This window comes from Myxocyprinus asiaticus, chromosome 19 (assembly GCF_019703515.2).
Source record: "Myxocyprinus asiaticus isolate MX2 ecotype Aquarium Trade chromosome 19, UBuf_Myxa_2, whole genome shotgun sequence".
Lineage (NCBI taxonomy): Eukaryota > Metazoa > Chordata > Actinopteri > Cypriniformes > Catostomidae > Myxocyprinus > Myxocyprinus asiaticus.
The window spans coordinates 15,884,895-15,901,450 of record NC_059362.1 but is presented as its reverse complement, the minus strand read 5'-3'; the positions used below and the strand labels follow the sequence as shown (position 1 = coordinate 15,901,450).

The following is a 16,556-nucleotide window of genomic DNA, read 5'->3' as shown; positions in this document are numbered from 1 at the left end:
AAGGGGCCAAGCCCAGCTCCTGAAAAACAACCCCACACCATAATCCCCCCTCCACCAAACTTCACAGTTGGCACAATGCAGTCAGACAAGTACCGTTCTTCTGGCAACCACCAAACCCAGACTCGTCCATCAGATTGCCAGATGGAGAAGTGTGATTCGTCACTCCAGAGAACGCATCTCCACTGCTCTAGAGTCCAGTGGCGGCGTGCTTTACACCACTGCATCCGATGCTTTGCATTGCACTTGGTGATGTATGGCTTGGATGCAGCTGCTCGGCCATGGAAACCCATTCCATGAAGCTCTCTACGCACTGTTCTTGAGCTAATCTGAAAGCCACATGAACTTTGGACGTCTGTAGCGATTGACTCTGCAGAAAGTTGGCGACCTCTGCGCACTATGCGCCTCAGCATCCGCTGACCCCGCTCTGTCATTTTACGTGGCCTACCACTTCGTGGCTGAGTTGCTGTCATTCCCAATCGCTTCCACTTTGTTATAATACCACTGACAGTTGACTGTGGAATATTTAGTAGCGAGGAAATTTCACGACTGGACTTGTTGCACAGGTGGCATCCTATCACAGTACCACGCTGGAATTCACTGAGCTCCTGAGAGCGGCCCATTCTTTCACAAATGTTTGTAGAAGCAGTCTGCATGCCTAGGAGCTTCATTTTATACACCTGTGGCCATGGAAGTGATTGGAACACCTGAATTCAATTATTTGGATGGGTGAGCGAATACTTTTGGCAATATAGTGTATATATAGTTTTTTTTTCCCCCGAATCTTTTTGTTGTGAACTTAAAATAAGTACATTAAAGACAGCCTTGTGGTTGAACAGTTTGCAACTGTTGTCTTTATTCAGACTAATATGTTTATACTCAACATGAAAACTAGATAACACTTTAATGGATAAATTCTATTACGTATAGTATAAAAATCTACATTAAAGCAATGTTACATACACAGTTTTGAAATATAAGTATTGTACAGCGTCTATACATTACAAATGTCTTTTCATCCTCTGCAATAGCAGATTTATTTATGGTAAGTCCTTCCATCCAGGTTTTCAGGTTCATTGGAATTCTTTACACAATTTCTGCACTGACAAACTGTGTAACAGGTGCATCCTCTTCATCATTTCAGCTTATAATATGGATGACAGGTCCTGTAGTGTACAATTCATCTTGGCTGTCAGACTCAACAGTGCACTGCTCTTCAGTAATAGTTGTCTCATCTGTGACATGGCTGCTGTTGACTAGCTCAGAGCTGGAGAATGGCAGTAAATGGGGCTCTGTTATTGGTTCATGAAAATAAGATGTGGAGGAGCTGGTCTCAGGGAGAAAATGTGTTTGAAACAAGGTTTCAGTCTGCAGCAGGTAAGTCTCATCTGTAGACAGACAAACAAGACAGATGCATATTTTTTTATTTAATAGAAAATTAGCATGCTGAATTAATTAAATTAAAAATGCTACACTTTGTAAACCCTTCGTGGTAGTATGGCATAACAGTGAAACTATAGCAATGTTTACAAAGACATAATTTGCTGTTTCAGCAATATTACAGACGGATGATAATTAGAAGTCTGGTCCACTCTGCAGTTACTCTGATCTCTGCGGCCATTGTAGCAGCCTAGGAACCTGTAAACACAACTTCGTTTCCCAGCAGACTGATAAAAACGTGCACCTGACTACCGGAAAGTGTGTGACAACCAAACAATCAGATTAGCCATTGCTGAGCTCAGACGGTCTGTCAAGTGTCTGAGGGAATGCCATGAAAGTCTGAGACAAGATACTTGGAGGTTGTTTTCACGTAACATATTACCTTTTCCAGACAAGTGAGAGAAGAGTCTCTACGGAAAAGTCTATTCATTGGTACACTCTTGAAAGAATGAACAAAATCAGAAGATGTCATACATAATTCATGCATTAGAGTATACTTTGTACAGTTCAGATCTTTTTTTCTCCCCTCTTCCAGCCAAAGAGAATGTTGCCAACACATAAATAAATACATGAAACACACAGCTCACCCATGACTGTGCCTGTATTTGAACACCACCCATTCTGCACTTCTCATCACTTCTGACCAATCAGGAAGCTCAGATGAATTCTGGATGTCAAACCGATATGGAAGCTCTAAAACATAACCAATATACTTATTCACATATAGTTCAGAATCAATCACCAGACAGGACAGACAAAGATTCAGCTGTAGCTGTTCTGTTCATTTATTCTTTAACAGTTATGAATCTTGTTCTTACCACTAAGATCATTAAACATTTACAAAACACAAATTTATTAAAGGAATATTCCAGTTCAGTGCAAGCTAAGGTCAATCGACAGCATTTGTGGCATAATGTTAAAATTAATTTCGACTCGACCCTCCTTTAAATTTACTCACCCTCATGCCATCTCAGATGTGAGACTTTCTTTTTTCTGCAAAACACAAATGAAGATTTTAAAATAGAATATATATATATCTCAGCTCTGAAGGTCCACACAATGCAAGTGAATGGTAACCAGAACTTTGGAGCTCCAAAAATCACATAAAGGCAGCATAAAAATAATCCATAAAACTCCAGTGGTTTAATCCATGTCTTCAGAAGCGATATAATAGGTGTGGGTGAGAAACAGATCAATATTTAAGTCCTTTTTAACAATAAATCTCCACTTTGACCAGCCCTCCTATATGCATTCACAAGAGGACAGAGTTCTTCTTTTGTTTTTAGCGGTTAGCATTCTTCGTTCATCACCACTTACTGGGCAGGGAGGAGAAATAAAAAAAAGAGGGATAAAGGAAAAGAATAAATAAATCATATTTGCACAACAGCCCAGTAGGTGGCCATATGCACAAAGAATGCAAACTGCCAAAAAACTAAAGAAGACCTCTCGTGAACGCCATATGAAGGCTGGTCAAAGTGGAGATTTACAGCAAAAAATAGGGATGTCATAAAACATAGATATAAAGATTATTGATCGGCATGTTATTTTATCGATATCTTTATGAGGCATTGATAGATTAACATCAGCTGACATTTAAATTAGAAGCCTAATTTGTCTGCTTTCAGTTCACTGCCACTTGCCTTCCATTCAATGTAGTAATGACGTAATAGCTTTAGGAGACCACAAGGGGCGACATAATATTTACTGAAGCCGGTCACGGAATTAACAAGGCACAGATACCACAAACATCACGGGCTGATGGCAGTCCAAAGTTACGAAGCTTTTTGTACTTCAAGAATGAACAAATTGACATCGATGAGTTTGCAGGTTCGTGTATGAAACTGATGTAACTGTGCAAACTGAACGATTAGAAATGCCAACTTTCATTACGCAATACTCCTATATGTAGCCTAGAATAGGTCTTTTATTCAAGCTGTCAAATCACAAAACGACATACTTGTAACTGAAAATATATTGTGTAGGCTCTATGAAGACATATATACACAATAAATCATCCAGAAATGACTAGAGTAAATAATCTGTGTCCTTTAAAAATGATTTCGGTCGAATTTAATGAGAAACTTACGACTTGAGAACGCACCATGTCGTCCGCCAGACACGTCCGGTGTGCACCCACTTTAATTTACCCTGCCACTCACAATTTACCAATGTTGGGTTGAGAAATAGGTATGTTTGAAAAGACAAAGACTATTGTGCAACAAGTAGCCCTATTTATATCTGAAAAAAAAAAACAATATATATCGATAATCATCATGAAAATCTTCAGATTATCGATACGTAAAAACAGCATCGATTCCAAGCCTAGTTAAAAAAGGACTAAAATACTGATCTGTTTCTCACTCACAGCTATTATATTGCTTCTGAAGACATGGATTTAACCAGTGGAGTCGTATGGATTACTTTTACGTGCTTTTTGGAGTTTCAAAGTTTGAGCAGAGCAGAGATATTTTTCTAAAAATCTCTGTTTGTGTTCTGGAGAAGAAAGAAATTCAGCGAGTAAATGATGAGAAAATTTTAATCTTTGGGTGAACTATCCCTGTATTCCTGGAGAGATGCTATAACATACTCTGAGGTGCAGTGGCTCTGGTCTCCTCCTGTACCAACAGACAGGTGCTTTGAGAGAGGGGGGAGGGGTTATCAGGGTTATACGGGCTGATAATCACCCCAATAAATGGAGCACCTCCTCGAGAAAAATAACTCTGCAGACAAGATAGACAGAGAGAATATGAGATATAAATATGAGATATTATCCTATCAGAAAACAAAACTCCACTGTGGCAGTCCAACTACATTACAAAAGATCTGTTACCTGGCATTTGGCCTGAGTGTCAATGTCTCTGAGGGAGGGGTTGGGGTCAAAGGCCGGGTGAGAGTGGTACCAACCTACCACACTTTGACCTTTGACCCCAAGCAGCTCAGAGGCCTGAGTCTGAGAGACAGGGTCCATCTCACACTGCAGACCGGTGCTCAGGCTGTTACACGGTTCTGCTGCAGAGATCTACACACACACACACACACACACACACACACACACAAACATTACTGTAGGGCTTTACTGGATGTTTAGATCAGTGTTACTATCATGTACCTGTACATGGCGAGTGCAATAATTGCGATGATGATCCAACCACTAAGGAGGAGCCAGAGGGCAACCAAACTGATAGGGTGTTCTCGGTAAGATGACGATCTGCTTATGTGACTATGAAATATAGTGGTCAAGCCAGTCGGTTTGAGACTGAACTTCACTAATTTCATCCCTTCAGCCTGAAGCTGCTGTTGAAGGGTGTCATCAACGGTGAGGCTGTGACCTCTAAATGCGTCCATGATCTCAATTTCTGCGTCATTATTGTCGACGTTGAGATGATGGAGGACAATATCGTCAATGTGCACGGTGGCTCCTTGGGGAACCATTAAGAACACCGTTTGGTTTGGTAGCCTTAGTTTAGTGGCTGTATCATGGCGGTTTATGACATTGGGACTTTGGTGGCTGGTGTGTTAACGAGCCAGCGATTGCCTGCTCGCTCTACCTTTGTCTCAGTTCCTTCATTTTTGATGGACATGCTACCATGACAGTTGTTCAGGGAATTCGGCTCTTAGGCCGCAGAGGTAGTTAGTCACCTCTCTAACAAAGGGGTTGCGTTTTGACAAACCCAAGTAATGTACTTTGTCTTGGTACACATGTTTATGTAAACAGGGTGTACTAGCGACATCCCTTGAAAGGTGTCAATCCAGGCCCGTTTTGTGATAGACGACCTATCTTGTGTGTAGCTTGTGATGCTTACGTTGCAGGTCTCTGTCTATAATGGTTTGCCAAGGGAGAGCTTTGCTCTAGCCACCTCTGCGAAGGTGTTGGAACCCATTAGACTATTTTGGAACCGGTGTCGAGTAGTGCGTGGGAGCTGAATGACCCATGTGTCAGGCATTGCCCTTACGGTACAGATCACCCAAAAAGATCAGAAAAGGAGGGTGTGGCATGTTAGGAGTGACTGTTTTGGGGAGCAACTTGGACACTGTTCCCCTTTTCCCGACCTACAAAGTAAACTTTGGCCTTAACGGGAGGGGGTACATCATCTAGTCATACTGACGGGGTTTCAGTGCCGTGTTCCTTTGAGGAGGTCGACGGACCTGGTGAAAAACGGAGCACGTCAAGCTTAGTTACTAACTCAGTCAAGTGTCTCCTTATATTCTCCATTTCCTCTCTCAAATCTTGTTCTCTGAGGGGATTTGAAACCTTGCCTACCCACTCACCTTCTTGTTTGGGTTTTCGTTCGAACCGCGCATTTCCTTTCGGCCGGCGAACGTTTTGTTGTTTAGGCCTGCCATGACCCTGCGGGTGTGTCTGGTTACCACCCCCCTGGTTCTGTTGCCTACCCTGCTGGCAGGGTGATCGGAGCCTCTGGGGTCCTGTTCTAGCATTCACCTTAACGTGAGGCATTTCGTTGCCTTCAAGCGCTAGGTCTGCATATGAGGCTTGGATCCCCAGGGCTCTGGCGTTGCCTTCATGCCCACGGGCAGGGCGCACGCGTGTCTCCCATGCCAGTTGCGTGTACTTTCTGATTTCCTGCATGGTGGGGTTGCCCATTCTGCAGTGCATCGTGACGTCATATCACACGCACTCATGGAGGTTGTGAAGGAAAAGAGACTTGAAAGCTCGTTCCTCCTCCAGACCTGGTGCGTTACTTCCTTGGAAGTACGTGGTTCTCAGGTGTCTATAATACTCACGCGGAGGCTCGTGCCTCTTCTGGGTGATGGCGAAAGCAGCTATGGTAGCGGAGGCTTCGTCGATATACAGTGAATACTCCTCGCGTAGGGTTTTACACAGAGCTGAGTAGCGGTTTCGTGTACCAGTCGGTAGCGTTTCCATGAACGCATGGACACTCCTTACCGTGGTCTTCCATATGAGCTTGAGTTTTTCACGCGACGAAGCATAAGGCAAGTCAATCAGGCAGTGCTCAATTTCCCTAAGATAATTGTCGATGTTTGAATCTCGATTACTTGGGTCAAAGCGTTCTATGTCCCCTGCGAGGGACTCGAGATGTTGGATGTGCAAGCATTGGTGTCGGTATGACCACGGGTCGTCCGAGTCATCCGAAACACCATAGTCACTCGGAGCACTGTAGCGATGAGGACGACTTCCTCCCCTTTGTGGTGGGGAAGGAGTCCAGTCAACGCGTGGGGGTGGACCCCGGGTTGCGTACAGCTCCCTGGCTAATGGGATCTTCGAGCCGCTTACACCACTCTGTGCTTGAAAATAAATGTCCCCCCTCCGTGGTGTGGAATCAGTCAGTTTGAAATGCACGGTTGCGTGACTGAAAACTGACTGAGGAGGGCAACTGTAAGGAGGGGCACCTGCATCTAACCAGCGGGCCGCTGGAGGAGTTTGAAAGGTGTCTTGGAGGACGAAGTCAGAGACTGTACCACTAGGGGCAGCTCGGCTCCTAGCGTGTGTCCCTGGGTTTCTCAGGGGCACATTTCTACACGTATCGCTAAAAAGGGGGCCCTCTTCTATGTCAGATGTCGTGCGGTGCGTTTCAGCTGCACTTACCTGATCTGACTCTACTTTTAGCTGGGCAGCTTGAAGCTGCCTGCGCAGGGTTTCATTTTCTTCCTGCATCCGGGCATTATCTTCCTGTGCCTGGACTTTCTCAGCTTGGGTGCACCTGATTTCTTGGTGCAGGCTGAGATTTTCCCTCTGCACCGCTTGGTAGCTGCACTGCAGCTGGGTGAGCTGGGCCTGGTGCTCGGCCGTTTGCAGTTGGGTTTTGCGGTGATGAAGAAGGAACATTTGGCCCACAAGCTCCAGGATTGTGCGCATTGGCTTCCCGACCAGGTTGTTGACATAATCAACTAGTTCCTGCAATGCTTCATCACAACGACTAATATTGTAGCCGTTAAGATTATCTCTCTCCTCTATGGAGAGACGGAGGACAGCAGCAACTACATCTTGCAGTGCTGGGTCGACTATCCTCTGTGGAGCTTCAGCTCCAGTCACGCAGGGCGATTGGTGACTCATTTTACTGGGGCAGTAAAAATTCTTGTGACAGTGGCTCTGATAGTTTGTTGTTTTACAGTTTCTATAATGCTGACACGAACGCACAGGTGAGAGGCTTCGACCTGTGGCTTACTGTCTACTGTTATGTAATTTCAGTACAATTTCAGTGCAAATTTCACTGCGTTCTCTCTTTAGTGGACGTCAATGAAGTGACTTGGCACCTCTCTGTAACATTTAGATGAAAGCGTTAGGAGTTAAATAACAACAACAGCAGATTTTAAGCAGACTATAGTAAATTTACCAACCCTTAATTCACTCTTAAGAGCACTTTCACACCACACTGGCTTATGTTTGGCAAGTTTTGAAAAGTAAATTGTCAAACAGAACCAAACTTTGAAGTAATGATTCAAGTTATTAATTTGGATTCTTTTGCATACACACTGTGACAGAACTGGCACGTAGGATTCCTCACACGGGGCACCAATTATTATGTAGGGCTTTACTGGTTGTTTAGATCAGTGTTACTATCAGAAATAATTAATAATTATTTCTTTAGTTATTAATTAATTTTTAAATTAATTAATTGAATCTAACTCATTAAAACCTCATATGGGGCTCCAGTAAATGTAGTGTACTACGTTTAGGAGCAAGTTTGGTTAGTAGCAATAATTAATAATTATCAAAGTTAATTATTCATTATTAAAATCAATAGAACATTGACTAATAACCAGATAGTATAACAGTCTCAATATTAGATTGTTTTCTTAGGAAAATCGACATCCGAAGAATATCGATTTTCGGGAAAAAAATCAATGCATGAAGGTTTGAATCCGAGCACTGACATCCCATCAGCATGACACAGGCGTATGCAAAACAAACCAAAACACTTCTCTTTGTAATATAAACAAAGATTATTTATGCAGTAATATCAATTAATAATTAATACAATGCAGTCAATAAACTTCCGACTTACAACTACAAACTAAACAGTGATATGATTAGATATGGAAATAAAATAATCCTATAACACATAAGGTGTGTGTGTGTGTGTGGTTAGTACGAGAGAGAGAGAGAATTAAGTGACGGCCCCAAAGCCGATTTCGTGATCGTGGGAGAGAAAGCAGCTGTTAGTTTATCACTCAGAGACGCGGTGGATGGCTCGTAAAAGTCCCGCGTTCTTTGACTCTTTAATGGATAACTCAGTTTGCCGGTTTCACCCGCGATGGCGAAAATGCACAACAGTCCAATTTGGTTGGACCACAATACAGCAAAACAAATTCATGATAATTAATACCGAGTATTAATAATGAACGGACATGGTGGTCCATAAACTGTACAAGCAAAAACCTTGAAACACAAGAATAACACACTATAATATTCTATCTCTGCCCAGACGTAAACCTCTTACTTGAACCACATGAGGACAGAGTGTATGTTCATCCGTCCTTTAATTCCGACCCGGTTCCTTGAGGCTCGGGTGATGACGGGAGGCCGTTTCCTCGCTCTGTTGGCGAGCACGGCTGTTGATTCTCGGCGGGCTGGCAGAGAACTCAGAAATGTCGACTTGATTGAAGATGGAAGAGAAATCTTTAATCTCTTCACTTCTGCAGGCAAACGGATGAAGTTGCGGATTGCTCAGCGGTCTCCTTCGGATCCGTTAGAGTGTTCGGTTGAACACAGAGTAATCTCAACTCGTCCAGCGAGATGAAGATTGTATGGCCACAGTTTCAAGTCGGACGTTACTTCCTTGTGCCACGAGGTTGCACCTGAGAGCAGCGATGAGCTGCGTCTACACACTGCAAACAAAGTTGCTGGAAGCAAATCCCGGAAGCATTTCAGAGGTATTTCAACTCCTGATGATGTCATGTTTGAGGGACGTTCTGTTGTGTGCCTCATCCAATAGGAGTTGAGAGTTCGATCCTTTAGTGAGCAAGGCTTCATGGGATTTGTAGTCTGTTTTGGACTCCCTTCGTTTGATTTTGGCGCGATTTTTATCAGTATAATTTACGACTTGGAATGTGGGGGCTTGAGTTAGGTTTTTACGACTGTGTTAGGCCTGCCTTTGTCTTCTATCTGAATACATGAGGCCCAACATTACACATCCTTAGCAGTCATACATTTACTGAACTGAGTGTCCTATGGCACCTAATAAACAGCCAAAGAACCAATGAAAGAGGGAGCTGAAGTCTGTGTGTCAGAACAAACAGAACCAATCAATTGTTTGGCCAATCAGACAATGAATTTACTTACCTTTAACACTTTCTCTTCCACTTCATATGTCCCTCCTAAAAGGCCAATCACTTCTCCCATAGACACATGAGCATGCTGGTAACGGTCTGTTTATTAGTACAGAATGATCAAACACTGAGGAATGAATGGGAGGTTAATTTTAGTCAATTTAGGGCAATATTTCAAAACCAACAACACTCGACACTTACTATATCCATGACGATAATGGCCTCAGCACAAACTATCACTCTGTATGGTTCCTAAAAGAAAAAGAAACACCAATGACAACACTGCATAATAAAGTTAGACTGAATTTCTTTTTTTCATTGTTGTCGAATTGTCTTTTGTACTAATCTTTGACAACAGAGCAGAAATATCAGAGATCCAAGGTAATACTACCTGCATTTCCTCTCCAAATGCCTTGCATGGAATAAGCTGGAATGGATCAAAATATCTGCAGAAAACAAACAGACATGGAGAAGGAATTATATAGGGAGAGTATTAAGTATTAATGATCAGTTCCAGATGTTACAGGGAGTTTGTCCTTTTTTCTTAATTTCTTCTCTCATGATGGCCAGCTCCTCTGCACTCAAATGCTGGAGAACAAACACGAGGACATTTTTAAACAACCTGTAATTGCTTCTTCCATGCACCACTATAGAGACACGAAACCATTGTTTCAAAACACTAGCTGTAGCAGGTCATAAACTGAATCTTCTCTATAGACTACAGCATATTTCAATTCCGTGAAGGGCCACAGGTTTCTTGGAGATCCTTTACCTCATATGTCTGACCCACCATGAACTTTAGCATCACACCAATTCCCCCACATGTCCCAAATGCGACGCTTCCTTGTGCACTGCAAAACAACACAAATAAAGGCTAAAAGAAGACTGCTTTGTAAAATACTAGCTATTCAGAGATGAGATATGAGATGCATGTGGAATCACACCTCTAAAAATGCACATCTGCAGCAGAAATAAGTAATTTCAGCTGTTTCTGAGAGCTAAAATATGTCAGGGATAATTGTATACACCCAGGCTGAGGCACACATTCAACAAGTCCTTAGAACATGTAACACTGCTTATCAAACCGAGTTTGTTTGGGCCATTTATGAGCCGCTGAGACAGTTGAAAACACAGTGGCTGTTCTTAGACCATCTTAATTCAGATTATAAGTACATTTATTTAATAAAATTGCAGCCTTTTGGGGGTTTAATAAATCGCAAAGGCCATATCGCAGTTTTGATTTTATTTTTATTAACTCTGCTCTATATTTAACATATTTAATATACAATGACTTTCTGCCGTACTTTTAAATATTCATGCAATATTACATATTGATTGTAAATTATCCTAATGTAAATTCAAGTTTTAAGTCTTTGGCTTAGTGCTGATAAGTGCAAACTTCCATTGACGTCTTTTTTTTTTTTTTTTTTTTTTGCACACTTAGACATATGATTTTCTTTTTGTTAATCGCTCCTCCGCATAAGAGATATTTTATTTCTCCTCTTCCAGCCAGCTGTCACTGAAATGGCACTCCATCATGTTGATGGAAGCAGGAGATGCAGGTATAATTTCTTTGGTGCCAATCTACCACAGTGGAGGCGTGCTGTACTCTCATGTGCGCGACATCAAAGCAAGAGAGAAAGATGCAGAGTGGCGCACGTGCGCTCTCGCACTGTCGAGACACCACAAACATAACAACTGTATAATACCTATTTCAAATTTGAAATAATTTTAGATCGTTTATAAAAGTTAACAACCTAAAGAAAAAAAATCAAGCATTTTCAAGGAAAATACAACCCCTGGCAAACATTATGGAATCACCACTCTTAGAGGATATTCACCCAGCTTCTTTACTTTGTAGCAAATAAACAAATCACAGATTTGACACAAAACAATTTTGTTTAATAGCTGAACATTCTGGCTTCGTGAAACATCCCTCAAACAAATTAATTTACATTATTTTAAAGGCATATTTTTTTTCCAGATCAAGTAGAAGAAAAAATTATGGAATCACCTTGTAATTTGCATTTCTAAAACAAATACCACCACAAGTCTAAAAATGCAAACTATTCTGCAGTTAAAAGAGAGTGCTTACAGACCTTATCCAGCTGTTGGACATGGCTAACTGAAAGGAAACACGGCCCCAACAAGAGAGTTGTCGTTTGAAACAATGGAAAGGGTTATAAAACTCCTTCAAGAAGGAAATCCAACACGGAGTGAGGCAAAAGAAGTTGGTTGTTCCCAGTCAGCTGTGTCTAAATTTTGGTGCAAGTATAAACAAAATGGGAAGATTATAAAAGGAAAACATAAGGGTAGACCAAGCAAGACGTCAAAGCATCAGGATAGAAAACTCAAAGCTATATGCCTTGAAAATAGAAAATGCACAACAAAACAAATGAAAAACAAATGGGCGGAAACAGGAGTCAATGTTTGTGACAGAACTGTAAGAAATTGGCTGAGTGAAATGGGATTTACATATAGAAAAGCCAAACGAAAACCAGCACTAACACCTAAACAGAAGAAAACAAGGCTACAGTGGGCTAAAGAGAAGCAATCATGAAGTGTAGATGATTGGATGAAAGTGATATTCAGAGATGAATCACGAATCTACATTGGCCAAGGTGATGATGCTGGAACTTTTATCTGGTGCTGTTCTAATGAAACATATAAAGATGACTGCCTGAAGATAACAATCACATTTCCCCAGTCATTTATGATATGGGGTTGCATGTCAAGTAAAGGAACGGGAGATGGCAATCATTACCTCAACAGTCAATGCACAGGTGTACATTGAAATTTTGAACACTTTCCTCATTCCATTGATAGAAAATAGGTTTGGTGATAATGAAGTCATTTTTCAAGATGATAATGCATCTTGCCATAGAGCAAAGAGTGTTAAAGCTTTTCTTCAGGAAAGGCATATCAACTCAATGACATGGCCAGCAAACAGTCCCGATCTCAATCCGATTGAAAATGTATGGTGGAAATTGAAAGAATTGATCCATGACAAGCTGATCTGTCAACCGCTATTCGAGAAAGTTGGAACGAGCTTTATGGAGAATATTGTTTTTCATTAGTGAAGTCCATGCCTCAAAGAATTCAGGCCGTCATAAAAGCCAGAGGAGGAGCAGCTTCTAAGCTTTCAAACGATATCTATTTTGTGTTGGTCAAGACTGCACTTATTAATATTTTGATTTTGATTTTATTGCCAGGCATAAACATTACAGATGGTTCAACCATTTGAACTGAGGACATATGACTCTTCATATGGTCATTTGGGCTGAAGACGTCATACCTTATTTTTGAAGTACTGCCTAGCATTGCTCTTCACCTGTAGAACCGTCCTAGTGCCGATTAGCTTGGCAATCTTGGTACACCTGTGGCCATACTGAGCCTAGAAACCAAAAAAAGAAGCTACTATTTATTTCATTTCATGAGAGGGAACATTGTTTATATTCTCAGACCTTTGATAAAGTTCAAAAAAAGGGATTTAAAAACATACCAGTCTTTTCTCAAAGAGATCCATTTCTTCTTCAGCCCAACGAGTTCGTACCCCAGAACTCTTCACCAATGACCTATAAAAAAAAAATTGAAGGAAAAACCACACCAGTTTCTACTGAATTAATTTTTATTTGTTTAAATATAATGAATATAAACAGGTAAAACAAGCTCACTTTTTGACGTTTGTCTTCTCATTAGTCCATGCCACCTTTGGTGCTTTCTTACTGCCAAAATAATATCTTTATTTATTAAGAAAACAGCAACATGCTTTTAGTGAATGATCACATCTATTGAAATGTGAACAAAATGAGTGTTAACAATCAGTGTAGGGGGCCTGGGTAGCTCAGCGAGTAATGACACTGGCTATCACCACTGGAGTCGTGAGTTTGAATCCAGGGTGTGCTGAGTGACTCCAGCTAGGTCTCCTAAGCAACCAAATTGGCCCGGTTGCTAGGGAGGGTAGAGTCACGTGGGGTAACCTCCTCGTGGTCGCTATAATGTGGTTCGCTCTCGTTGGGGCGCGTGGTGAGTTGTGTGTGGATGCCGTGGAGAATAGCGTGAAGCCTCCACATTCACTATGTCTCCATGGCAACGCGCTCAACAAGCCACATGATAAGATGCGCGGATTGACGGTCTCAGACACGGAGGAAACTGAGATTCGTCCTCCGCCATCCGGATTGAGACGAGTCACTCCTTCACCACGAGGACTTAGAGCGCATTGGGAATTGGGCATTCCAAATTGCGGGGAAAAAAAAGAAAAAAAAGATCAGTGTAGAAGAGTGAAGGATACAGTTCCTCCTGTAGCATGCTCTCAATGGCCTGTCTGTTCTCTCAAGCGATTTCATCACACTAATATAATGTTAACATGCATATGGTTTATGTCTTGTGACTTTACTTTTGAAACAGTGAGTATTTTAATGTTTACGGATTGGCCCCCATTGACTTCCATTGTAAGTACTTCTCGGACACCAGATTTTTGCTTCTATTTTTTTATTTATTTTTTTAAATGTAAAATGCATTTTTGTGGTAATCAATATTATACCACAAATGCTGTCGATTAAGCTTAACTTCTATTGAACCCGGAAAATTCCTTTAAGTTAACTTTGTACAAAGTTAGCAAGCAATTTTATCACATGTATTATCATGTGCCCCATAGACTTTCATTATACAGTAAGTGCATATGTAAAAGCGATATTTGTTTTGTTATAAACTGAAGGACTAATCGAAATTATTGTCAGTGGTAATCGACAGCATACCCATCTATCAATAGGTCTTAACTTAATGTTTTAAAAGATAAACACTGGCTCTCCTATAACAAGTGTCTGATGTGCCATTACAGTTACTGATAAATACATCGTACTAGAAGTCCATAGTATACACTGAAGCTGTATAGTTACATTAAGCTATAGTGTATTAAGCTTCACTTTGCTGAAAGTGTCTTTCATCATGTTAAACTAGTGTAAATGTGTTCATAACAGTGGAAGAGCTCATAATTCTTCTGTCTGTCGCTTTTCTATCGCTCTTGTCTCACTTTTGAACAATCGTCCACTTAATACTATCAAAGCACGAGTCCATAATATTGCCCACAACGCGGAATATGAATGAATGAACTCCTCCCGACTCTTTCATCACATTCATCTCCCTCGACGTCAACAACGTCACACTCCTCTGCCATATTTGTTGCGGATACATGAGAGAGATGAGATATTTAGAGGAGTGTGTTTCTCACAGCGCCGCTCACTGGCAGGATGCTGCTACTGCTGCTGCTGCGCGCTTTAAAGGAATAGTTCACCCAAAAATGAAAATTTGCTGATAATTTATTCAGGGCATCCAAGATGTATCTGAGTAATGACACGTCCCTGACTCCTCCTCCACCTGACGTGTGACCTTACCAACGAGCTTACGTCATCCTTCTCATGAGCGCACGTCACAGAGATGTACGGAAGCGAACATTTGTAGTTAAAAAGTATATTAGTATTGTTTTGTTTCTCAAAATAATCAATCGTTTGCGTTCAGAAGAACTTTATTTGTCGACTGGAGTTGTGTGGATTATTTTGATGCACCCTAAATATGCATTTTGGATCATCAAGAAATGGAGGACATTCACATGCATTGTTTAGAGGAGGAGGAGGCCTGAAATGAAATCCTAAAAGTATTAAATTCTGTTTTGATGAAGAAAAAAACTCCTGGCCTGAGGGTGAGTAAATTATCAGCAAATTTTCATTTTTGGGTGAACTATTGCTTTAAGGCACACTGGTGCAATACACTGAATTTGTGCTTAGAGTTTAAAAGATGGTTAAAGGGATAGTTCACCTAAAAATAAAAATTCTCTCATCATTCACTCACCATCATGCCATCCCAGATGTGTATGACTTTCTTTCTTCTGCAGAACACAAACAAAGATTTTAGAAGAATATCTCAGCTCTGTCGGTCCATACAATGCAAGTGAATGGTGACCAGAACTTTCAAGCTCCAAAAAGCATATAAAGACAGAATAAAAGTAATCCATACACTTTCAGAATGTAAAAGTGGCCATTTACAGTAAATAAAGACTTAAATATTGATTTGCTTCTCACCCACACCTAAAGTCATATGGATTACTTTTATGCTGCCTTAATGTGATTTTTGGAGCTTGAAAGTTCTGGTCACCATTCACTTACATTGTATTGACTGACAGAGCTGAGATATTCTTCTAAAAATCTTTGTTTGTGTCCTGCAGAAGAAGAACATTCATGCACATCTGGGATGGCATGATGGTGAGTAAATGATGAAAGATTTTTTTTTTCGGTTGAACTTTCCCTTTAATAGATATTAAACTTGTGTGAAAACCCATGAATAGTGTTTATAGTTTGAATAAATTACTCTTTCTCCTAGAAAATCACAAATGTTAATGGTTTTTAGGATGTTTGGCTAATGACATGGGTTAAAAACAACTGTTATGAATTATATTAAAACTAATCTTACATAGTCAAATTAGCATCTCAACCTATAGGTACATAGTAACCAAGTGTGCAGAATAAAACAACATGACACATTTAATAAATTATTTACTTTCTATATTAAAAAGGAATATTTAGTTTTTTTTTTTTTTTTTTTTTTTTAGGGAGATGGACTTACCTGAGACATAGGCCAACTCATATTTGCAATAAATTATGAAAATAAATCAGAAAACAAAGGACAGAGCTTTATATTCTGCCTTATCATCTATGTTTCTGGTCTGGGTAAGGCCTGCATTTTCTCCTCCTCTTTTAATTCTTATTTGAACAGTACTCTTGCTTTAACTTAAGAAATTTCAGTATTATTTGGATCCAGAGCCAATGAATGAAGTCATCCGTGGCCCTTTACATTCATCCTGAGGTTCTAGCTGA

General features: G+C 40.7%; 1 pseudogene; it reads right to left on the bottom strand.

Moving 5' to 3' along the window:
- Positions 1-829: 829 nt before the first annotated feature.
- LOC127410481 (histone H2A deubiquitinase MYSM1-like) lies at positions 830-16,326 on the bottom strand (annotated as a pseudogene).
- Positions 16,327-16,556: the final 230 nt, after the last annotated feature.